This window comes from Helianthus annuus, chromosome 8 (assembly GCF_002127325.2).
Source record: "Helianthus annuus cultivar XRQ/B chromosome 8, HanXRQr2.0-SUNRISE, whole genome shotgun sequence".
Lineage (NCBI taxonomy): Eukaryota > Viridiplantae > Streptophyta > Magnoliopsida > Asterales > Asteraceae > Helianthus > Helianthus annuus.
This window is the reverse complement of record NC_035440.2, coordinates 127,742,262-127,753,407: the sequence shown is the minus strand read 5'-3', so window position 1 is coordinate 127,753,407 and position 11,146 is coordinate 127,742,262. Positions and strand designations below refer to the sequence as shown.

General features: G+C 38.4%; 1 non-coding gene across 1 annotated transcript; it reads left to right on the top strand.

Annotated features, from left to right (window-relative positions):
- The first annotated feature begins 7,995 nt into the window (after positions 1-7,995).
- On the top strand, positions 7,996-8,102 carry LOC118481545. Its single transcript, XR_004865754.1, has one exon. It is a non-coding gene; the product is annotated as a small nucleolar RNA R71 (small nucleolar RNA).
- The last annotated feature ends 3,044 nt before the right edge of the window (positions 8,103-11,146 follow it).

Here is an 11,146-nt window from a genome sequence, read left to right as displayed (position 1 = left end):
AAATCTTTATTTTTCAATATTAAAGTGTAAGGAAATTTAAAAAAAAAAAAAATTTACCAATAACAATGCTTTATTTTCCTTCATTTAAAATATGTATTTGATGTTATTATAAGGGTATATTTGTAAACCGACATAAATCGTTACTTTGTAGTATTTCTCTTTAATATCTACTACATTAAATTTGTAACTTATTTTTAATATAGATATATATAGTGAAAGTGTAAAATACAATATCTCTTAACATACAATACGTATGAGATGAAATAATAATATGCGTGATTAGTTTTATAACATGTGTGATTGGGTTTTACCCCATGCGTGATTGGGTTTTACCCCATATGTGATTTCTGATTTTGTACATGCATGATTATGGTTTTCAACATACGTGATTATGTTTTTCAACATGCGTGATTGGGTTTTTGAGTTTTATAACGTGTGTAATTTCATCTGGTATGCATCGTACGTTAAGGAATATTGTACGTTAACCAACCCCTATATATATATATATATATATATATATATATATATATATATATATATATAGGGTAGGGTTCATGCGAGAACCACCTTTATTGCGAGAACCGCGAGAACCAATGTGAACATGGGGCAATTTTGTAAATAACAAAAAACTTTTAAAAAACTCGCTTACCTGATTCCATTTACAATTGGACTTCAGTCATAAATTAAACCACATTTAATAAAAACTTTCGCGTCCACTCTCTCCAAAAACTCTGATTAGATCCAGATCTCTCAAGATTTCTAAACCTTCAAGCTGAATCTCTCAACAATACTCAACAGTTCGTCCCTAAATCTCTCAACAATACTCAACAGTTCGTCGATTACATCATCGTCTCGAATACATCATCGCTTCACCATCATCAGTTCACCATATAGAAGCAGTTCACCATATAGAAGCATCATCGAAGCATCTGGATCAAGATTTTATATCAGATTTGAGATTTTACCTGCAGATAGTCATATAATCGAGGTTAGTTCCCAAAGTTCGTCCAAAGTAAGTCGTATAATATATATTAGGAACATAATCATCGATATCCATTCGTAATTAGGGCAAGGTGATTATAAGAATTGTGGATTTTTAATCTGTTCGTAATTAGGGCAAGGTGATTATAAATATAGATGATTTAATGAGTGTGTCATAGTGAATTTGAGCAAATAAAGTTAATAAAATCATTCATGTGCATAGTGAATTTGAGCAAATTTGTTTAGGATACGTGTAGATGATATTGTGTAATTAGTATATGTTGTTGTTGTTGTTTTAGGTAAAGCACATGTGCTTAGTGAACTTGAGCAGTTTTGTGTAAGATACGTGATTAGTTTAATATATGGTGTTATTGTTTCATGCGATGCACATGTGCATAGCAAACATGAACCATTTTGTTTAATATACGTGTTTATGATTATTTAGTGTAATTAGATTATGTTAATGTTGTTGTTTAAAGTGATGCATGTGTGCATATTGAATTTGAGCCTATAACATTGAACTTTACATATGGATTGATTTTAAATATCATTATAAGAATATATGATGCACATGTGCATAGTGATTCAAAAGTGCATAATGACCATGACATGTGACGCACATGTGCATGTTGATGAACAAAGTGTATCACAAATGCATATCGTTTACGACAATGAAAAAAGGTGTTTAATGCACATACTAATAGAAATTACATGTTTGGTTATATTATGTTTCAACTATTATTGTAGGTAAAAACCTGGAAAAAAACGAAGAAAATAACATTTGTGTTGAGATATAATGACGAAGGGGCAACAAAACTGCCGGATGATAAGGAAGGTGAATACAAAAGTGTTAAACGAAAAGCCAAAAAAGGTTGGTTATTAGTCAATGATGTTGTTAGTAGTATATGCACACGTGCATCAAATTGTTACTTTCATTTTAAACGATGTTGTTTGATGTCATGTGCAGTTATTGCAGGAGAAATAAATACAAGGAATAGGAATAGGACAAGTAAAAAGCACGATGTTGTTTGATTTGTTGAGTGTTAGGGTCTTTTATTGAAGCAAACCTGTTGATAAGGTCCATCATGTTAATGCACATGTGCATAGCTTTACACATATGCATATCTTGCCAGATTAGTTTAATAAGGTCAATCATATTGATGCATATGTGTATAATTACGCACATGTGAATAATTTGCTATAATAGGTTAATAATGTCATGTAGTTTGCCATAATATGTTAACAATGTCATTTATAATGATGGACATGTGCATAGTTTGACAGAATAGATTTGTTACTAATTAATGTTAAATATGATTGGTCGTAGTAATACGAAATTTGATTTGGTAAGAGTTAGTTTTTTACTGAAGCAAACCTACTGATTAGGTCAGTCATGTTACTGCACATGTGCATATTTATGCACGTATGCATATTTTGTCAGATTAAGTTAATATGAATGTATTACGGCATATGCACAAGTGCATTATTACTTTAAAACATATACATTGTACATATTGTATGTAAAATGTTTATTTCACATGTGCATACATGAAACAATTGATGTACTATATGTAATGTATGCAGGAAAAATATATTCAAAACTGCTCATGGATTGACAACAAGGACATATTTGATGAATAGGTTGACATCTCGGAAAATGATAGACTAGAGGCGTTGAAACAGGAGGAGTGTTGGAAGATGCTTAGTAAATGGAAAGACGAGCAGAAGGTGTGAGGTTGTGAACTAATGCAAATGTTATGTGTAGGTAGTTTGTGGACATGGAATACAAAAGATAATGTTTGTTAATATATGATGTATTATGTTGTTTGGTAGAGAAAATTTTGGTACTACACATGTGCAAAGATTGATATAGCATACATATTCGTATTGTAGTATTGTATAATGATGCGTGTCAGTGTATATATGTTTTTAGATATATATTTAAGCCCTTTTTACACTTTTAGCCAAGTTTTAAATTTATAAAACACGATATTCACTAACACTAAACACACATATGGGCAAGTGCACCCATCGTGGACGTAGTATAGTGTTGGTAAGATACCGAGGTCGTCCAAGGACACAAGAGCTTTTAATACCGGTTTATCCTCAACGTCTAATCAAATCAAAAAGGTTAGAAAAATGTTTTAAACTAAGAAAAATAAAAACTAACTAAATGCTGAAAAATAAAAATAAAATAAAAAACAGATAGACAAGATGAATCACTTGGATCCGACACGTGTATTAGTATAACCTTTGATTATTTTCGCACTTTTGCACTTGTTTAAGAGATTATCTTAGTTATTGTAGTAGGCCCCTCTTTTGAAGGTGACGTTACCCTCAACCCAGTAGTTTGAGTCAGCAAGGATACAATCCTAAAGGGTCGGATTATTGAAAGATAATGAATTAAGTTATTAATGCAAATTGTGGTAGGCCCCGCTTTTGGCGGTGACGTTACCCTCGGCTAAGTAGTCTGAGTCAGCAGGGATACAGTCCTAAATAGCCGGGTTATAGTATTAATAGTAGTTAACTTATGAGGGGGTCAAAGAGTTTGGATCCCCGCCATCCAATACCTATGGGCATTGAAGGAGATCCTACTAAATTTGACCCAGGTCCCAAGCAGGACCTCTAAACGCTGAACAAGGGCAAGACCCTTACCAAACCGTTCCCTTAACCCCCGACCAGGTAGCCAACATACCTCCATATAGACCGTGGAGATATGAATGGTGAAAATCTTTTATTTTATATAGACAGTAAAATAATGCCAAGACACCACGGACAAACGATAAGGAAAGATCACCTTCAACATAAGTAACTAGTTATTAAAGTCATTAATACAAAACCAAATAAAAAGTGCAAAAGATTAAAAATAAAAAGTATTATACTAAACACTTGTCTTCACCAAGTGATGTAAGAGACTTAGGCAAACATGGCCTTGATTGTCAAGAACTCTTACGATCAATCTTGGATCCCGAGACGACTCACACACTCTACGATGGACAATGGATGATGGTGGTGGATGATGGTGTTATGGTGGTGGTGGGTGGTGGATGAGGTGTGGGAGAGGTGGTGTGCCAAGGGATGAGAGAGAATGAAGCCAAGCTCCTCTATTTATAGGCTGAACAGAAGGCTGGCCACGGCCCTGTGTCCGCTGGACACGGCCCCGTGCCCGCCTGACACTCTCTCTCCTCATTAATTGTAATTGCGAATTACAATTAATGCGCCTGCTTTACTTTCACCACGCCCCCGTGCTCGCTGGACACGGCCCTGTGGTGGGCAATGGAAGCTTCTACTGGTTTTTCTTTTCTGCTGCTTCCTGGGCACGCCCCCGTGTTCGCTGGACACGGGGCGTGTTCAGACTCTGTTTCTTCTTCTTTGCCTTGGGAGGTGCCGTTGAGGGTCCGGGCAGTCCACTTTTGTTCCTTTTCTTGTATTTATGGTAGAATTAGTAGTCTTTTTGCTTCTTTTGTGATTTTGAGCTCATTTCATCCTGAAAATACAAAAGGAAGACAAAAACACTATTTTTCCAACATTAGTACTTAAAAAGGGTTAGTTTTATGCCTTAATTGATGTGTTTTATATGTTGCATTTTACACACATCAAATACCTCCACACTTGAACTTTTGCTTGTCCTCAAGCAAAACTCTTTAAATGTGGCTTTACACTCCCAAATGGAATAGGTAGAAGAGAAGTTTTTTAGCTTGTCCTAGAGTGTCGGGGGTCCAAGGTTTTTATAGGTTTTATTTTTATTTATTTACAATCCTATTTGTTATGATTTATTTTGAACTTTTCATAAGATGAATTACTTATTTGGGCATAGCATGCCTTATTAAAATTCCTATTTATATACAAGTTCACATACCTCACGGGAGATCACTCAACACTCGGCCGAAGGTGTATATTTTAGTGAATCACTCGAGAGCGGCACGGAACTTACGTCTTCCATAGGCTTGCCAAGCAATCAATCCTCCTCCTTTTTAACTGTTTACCTTTGTAAATATCAAGAGGACTTTTTGGGTGAAGGCTTGGGTTTAAAGGTGGGTGGTTGGTTAGTGGTTAGTAAAAAGGGCGAAAATCGTAACAAGCGTTGGTTTTCGTGAAGTACCTCGTTTTTAGTGACTTTTTATTTTGAAGTATTTCTCCAAACAAGCTTTTATAGCTTTTGTTTGTTTTTGACTTCATCATATTTTTTTTTTTTTTGATCGTCACATAAAAAGGTGAGTTTACGAAAAAGCGAACTTGTTACTAAAAAAAATAAATAAAAAGGTTTTTGGTGGGTAAAAAGGGTTTTGGGGTAATGAAATGAAAGGTTTAGGCTCAAAGGGGCTATCTAGGGGGATTTTGGGTAGGTAAAAAAAATGAAAAATAATGGTTTTGAAAGAAAAAATGGTTAGTCCTAATGCCTCCATCATTTACTTACTTGGGTTTAAGTTGGTAAGGACCGGGAATGTATCGTCGTGGCAAGTTCTAGATTTGTAAGGACCGAGCGGCTATTCACACAAGAAACGAAAAATGAGCATTTAATCTAAATATGTGTATTTTTATGCTCAATAAAGGCTCAAAACTCACTTTTGTGGGAATGGGTTTTTAATGTGACCAAGCATATATAATCGAATTTTAAACTAGACTTGTTATGCCGTTTCATAATTTTCTTATGTTGGTTCCTTTTTTATCACGACGCTATCGGTTGTAAACTTGTAAAAATATAACCTTTTTAGAACTTGTTATTCCCAACTTAAACTAAGACAAGTAAATAAAAAAATTGAAAAAGTTTTTGAAAAAAAAAAAATTTGGGGTGTTTAGCGGTTCCAATAGAGTTTTGTGTAAGGCTTGTGTTTAGGATTTTGCAAAATTTCAAGGTTTTAACATCCCCCCCACACTTAAATTACACATTGTCCTCAATGTGTCCAAAAATAATGTTTTTGGTTGATTAGAATGTATAAAAGTGGGTTAAAAAGCAAAGATTTATGTTACTGGCATCCTGGACACGGCCCCGTGTTCACCGGGCACGGCCCCGTGGTCAAGTGCCAGTAACAAAAATTACAGAATTGAAACAGAAGCCTGGACACGGGGGCGTGTCCGCTGAACACGGCCCGTGTCCAGTTACCTGAACTGGGTGATTTTCTGCAGGGGCTCAGCACGGGGCCGTGTTGGTTGGGCACGGCCCGTGTTGAGCCTTCTGTGATGGAGATTTTTGTCGGGTTGCTCTGTTCTTTGTGCATGGTTCCATTTTCCTCGTTCCCTTTTTCATCCATTACCACCGTGAGTGTGTTTTATTCTGCAAAAACTAAAAGATTAAACTAAACTAAACTAAGGATAGATCCGCGGAATGCCTCCGTGGTGCGCCACGTTTATAAGGGTCCTTGGCTAGACCCGATTCCCGGTTATATATCTTCTGAGTGGAGTGCCTTGCTTCCCAAGTTACACCGTCGGAGAGCGGCATCCAAGCTTGAATCAATAACCTTCATGTAATTGACTGGGTCGTCGTCCTCTATTTTCTTCCCAACTCCGAACTTCACCTCATCGTCCCCATACCTCAAAGTTAGTGTCCCTTCATTCATGTCTACCACTGCTTGTGCTGTGGCAAGGAAGGGTCTCCCTAGGATAAGGGGGACCTCGGTGTCTTCCTCCATGTCGAGTATGACAAAGTCAACAGGATAAACGAATTTGCTTACCCTTACCAAGACATTCTCGATGACACCTTGTGGGAACTTGACTGATCGATCAGCGAGTTGTATGCTTATTTTTGTAGGGCTCGTGGTTCCCAAGCCAAGCCTTTTGAACATCGATGAGGGCATGAGGTTAATGCTAGCCCCTAAGTCGGCCAAGGCATTGCGAACGGGTGATTCCCCTATTGAGCATGGAATCGTGAAACTCCCGGGATCGATTTTCTTTTGGGGTAGTTTATTGAGTACGAGGGCAGAGCATTCTTCGCCTAAATTAACTAATTGCAAATTTTCAATTTTCTTTTTATGTGTAAGGAAGTCCCTCATAAATTTAGAGTATTTGGGCATTTGGGTTAGGACTTCGATAAAAGGAATATTGACATGCAATTGTTTTAACAGGCTTTCGAATTTTGCGAATTGCTCATTGGTCTTTTGACGAATTAACCTACCGGGGTATGGAACTCGAGGAGCCTTGGTAGGCTCGGGTGATGGGGGAGAGTTCTTTTCCTGCAGATGCGTTGGCATTGTTTCTTCCGTTGGTGGAGGTACTTCTGCAGGCCCCACGGTGCGGTTTCGTAGTGTGATGAGGTGAACTTGCGCCTTTGGGTTTGTTTCGGTATTGCTAGGTAATGCGCCTTGCGGTCTCTCGGAAAAATTTTGTGCTAGTTGATTTATTTGTTTTTCTATGTTTTGAATGCTAGCTTGTTGATTCCTAAAATTAGATTCTAATTGTAGAAATCTTTCCGAGTTTGTCTTATCAGTGTCGGAGACGAGGCGAGATATAGTATCTTCGAGCCTTTCTCGTCCACCTTGTTGTTGAGTGAAATTTTGTGACTCATTTCTTGATTGCTGAAAGTTTGTTCGTTGGGTTTGTTGGTTACTACTATTGCCGGTTTCCCTCCAACCAAGGTTTGGGTGGTTTCGCCATCCTTGGTTGTAAGTTCCCGTTGGAGGACCCGACGGCCTAGGTCTATTATCAATGTAGTTTACCATTTCTTGTTGATCGTCCGTTTCTTTCATGCATCTCCAATTTTCATGTGACCCACCACACCCTTCACAAGCCATAACCGAGACTGTTTTTGTCATTTCTAATTTTTTTATTTTTGAAGAAAGGGCCTCGATTTGGGCTTGTAAAGAGGTGCTTTCGTCGACCTTATGGGCGCCCGGGGCGATAGATTTATTTCCCCGGGGAGTGTGCCATTGAAAATTGGTTTGAGCAATTTCCTCAATCTGATTATATATTTCGTGTGGGCGTCGATTACCTAAAAGTCCCCCGGAGCTAGAATCAAGTGTCTGCCTAGTGTGTGGCAACAATCCATTGTAGAAAGTGGATACTTGTTGCCATATTGCGAGGCCGTGATGGGGACACTTGCGTAATAGCTCCTTGAACCTTTCCCATGTTTCATATAAGGATTCCCCGTCCTCTTGCGAGTATGTATTAATTTCAGCCATTAATTTAGCAGTTTTAGAAGGAGGGAAATACTTATATAGAAACTTTTGGGCTAGTTCATCCCAGGTGTTTACCGATCCAGCTGGGAGGGTGTTGAGCCAAGCTTTCGCTCGGTCTTTTAGTGAGAATGGAAACATACGGAGGCGGATGGCGTCGTTTGATGCTCCATTGATCCGAAAGGTATCACATATTTCTAAGAAATTAGTTATATGTAGATGAGGATCCTCGTCCGCAAGCCCGTGGAAGGTTGCGAAGTTTTGGAGCATTTGTATCAAATGCGGTCGAAGTTCGAAGTTATTGGCTTCGACATTCGGAGCATTGATAGCGGCGCCTAGATTACCTACGGTGGGCCGTAGATAATCCATAAGGGTACGTTGGTCCGCCATTGGGGGTGGATCACCCGAAACCTTCTCTTGGTTTTTGGCTTTTAACCTTTTTCTGAGAAAGCGTTCGGGTTCTTCTAGCGGTTCCTTTATGTCTTTATTGGAACTGGAGCTCATACACTACGTGAGGATGGCGTCGGGTTCCAAGTCCTGCAATAAAAACAAAAAGGAATGTTGGTCAGAAGGTTCACCACGGCCCCGTGTTGAGCGAACACGGCCCCGTGATCGGAAATACAGTGATTGTTTTTCAGATCCCAGTTACTGGAAGTTGGACACGGCCCCGTGTTGCACCGGCACGGCCCCGTGGTCAGCCTTCTGTAACTTGAAAAACAAAAAACTGCCAGTAACGTTGCTGAGCACGGCCCGTGTCCGACCAGGCACGGCCCCGTGCTGAGCTCTGCAGAAGCTAAAAATCTAAGAAAAATCCTAAAAAAATTAAAGAAAATTAAAAATATGATTAGGCCGTTGATTCCTAACTTTCTTAAAATCCTTGTGTCCCCGGCAGCGGCGCCAAAAACTTGATGCGTGTCAGTGTATATATGTTTTTAGATATATATTTAAGCCCTTTTTACACTTTTAGCCAAGTTTTAAATTTATAAAACACGATATTCACTAACACTAAACACACATATGGGCAAGTGCACCCATCGTGGACGTAGTATAGTGTTGGTAAGATACCGAGGTCGTCCAAGGACACAAGAGCTTTTAATACCGGTTTATCCTCAACGTCTAATCAAATCAAAAAGGTTAGAAAAATGTTTTAAACTAAGAAAAATAAAAACTAACTAAATGCTGAAAAATAAAAATAAAATAAAAAACAGATAGACAAGATGAATCACTTGGATCCGACACGTGTATTAGTATAACCTTTGATTATTTTCGCACTTTTGCACTTGTTTAAGAGATTATCTTAGTTATTGTAGTAGGCCCCTCTTTTGAAGGTGACGTTACCCTCAACCCAGTAGTTTGAGTCAGCAAGGATACAATCCTAAAGGGTCGGATTATTGAAAGATAATAATTAAGTTATTAATGCAAATTGTGGTAGGCCCCGCTTTTGGCGGTGACGTTACCCTCGGCTAAGTAGTCTGAGTCAGCAGGGATACAGTCCTAAATAGCCGGGTTATAGTATTAATAGTAGTTAACTTATGAGGGGGTCAAAGAGTTTGGATCCCCGCCATCCAATACCTATGGGCATTGAAGGAGATCCTACTAAATTTGACCCAGGTCCCAAGCAGGACCTCTAAACGCTGAACAAGGGCAAGACACTTACCAAACCGTTCCCTTAACCCCCGACCAGGTAGCCAACATACCTCCATATAGACCGTGGAGATATGAATGGTGAAAATCTTTTATTTTATATAGACAGTAAAATAATGCCAAGACACCACGGACAAACGATAAGGAAAGATCACCTTCAACATAAGTAACTAGTTATTAAAGTCATTAATACAAAACCAAATAAAAAGTGCAAAAGATTAAAAATAAAAAGTATTATACTAAACACTTGTCTTCACCAAGTGATGTAAGAGACTTAGGCAAACATGGCCTTGATTGTCAAGAACTCTTACGATCAATCTTGGATCCCGAGACGACTCACACACTCTACGATGGACAATGGATGATGGTGGTGGATGATGGTGTTATGGTGGTGGTGGGTGGTGGATGAGGTGTGAGAGAGGTGGTGTGCCAAGGGATGAGAGAGAATGAAGCCAAGCTCCTCTATTTATAGGCTGAACAGAAGGCTGGACACGGCCCCGTGCCCGCCTGACACTCTCTCTCCTCATTAATTGTAATTGCAAATTACAATTAATGCGCCTGCTGTACTTTCACCACGCCCCCGTGCTCGCTGGACACGGCCCCGTGGTGGGCAATGGAAGCTTCTACTGGTTTGTCTTTTCTGCTGCTTCCTGGGCACGCCCCCGTGTTCGCTGGACACGGGGCGTGTTCAGACTCTGTTTCTTCTTCTTTGCCTTGGGAGGTGCCGTTGAGGGTCCGGGCAGTCCACTTTTGTTCCTTTTCTTGTATTTATGGTAGAATTAGTAGTCTTTTTGCTTCTTTTGTGATTTTGAGCTCATTTCATCCTGAAAATACAAAAGGAAGACAAAAACACTATTTTTCCAACATTAGTACTTAAAAAGGGTTAGTTTTATGCCTTAATTGATGTGTTTTATATGTTGCATTTTACACACATCATATAATGTATTACAATGGTTATATTTGTTTTTAGGATGTAATATGTTGTTTAGTATAGTATATGCCGGTGATGCATATGTGCAACAATGATTGTTGCTCGGATTATGTGATTCCTTATGATAAGGGTGTTATATATATTGGTTGTTACACAAAAGTTGTATGATAGTGTGTTAATGTTGGTAATGCACACGTGCATTAGTAAAAAACAATAAACATGTTAGTAATGAATATGTGTATATTTTGAAATATTGTATATTTGTTCATATCATATTACGTATGTGGTACCCTATACGTATGGGGTACCACATTACATATGTTGTGGTACCCTATTACGTATGGGGTATCACATTACATATGTTGATGTATATGTAAAGGAAAACGGATTACATGTAGTTAAAATATCCAAGTATGCACATGTGCATTGGTCGAAACAATAATAATATGTAGTGAAACATTAAACATGTATGCACATGTGC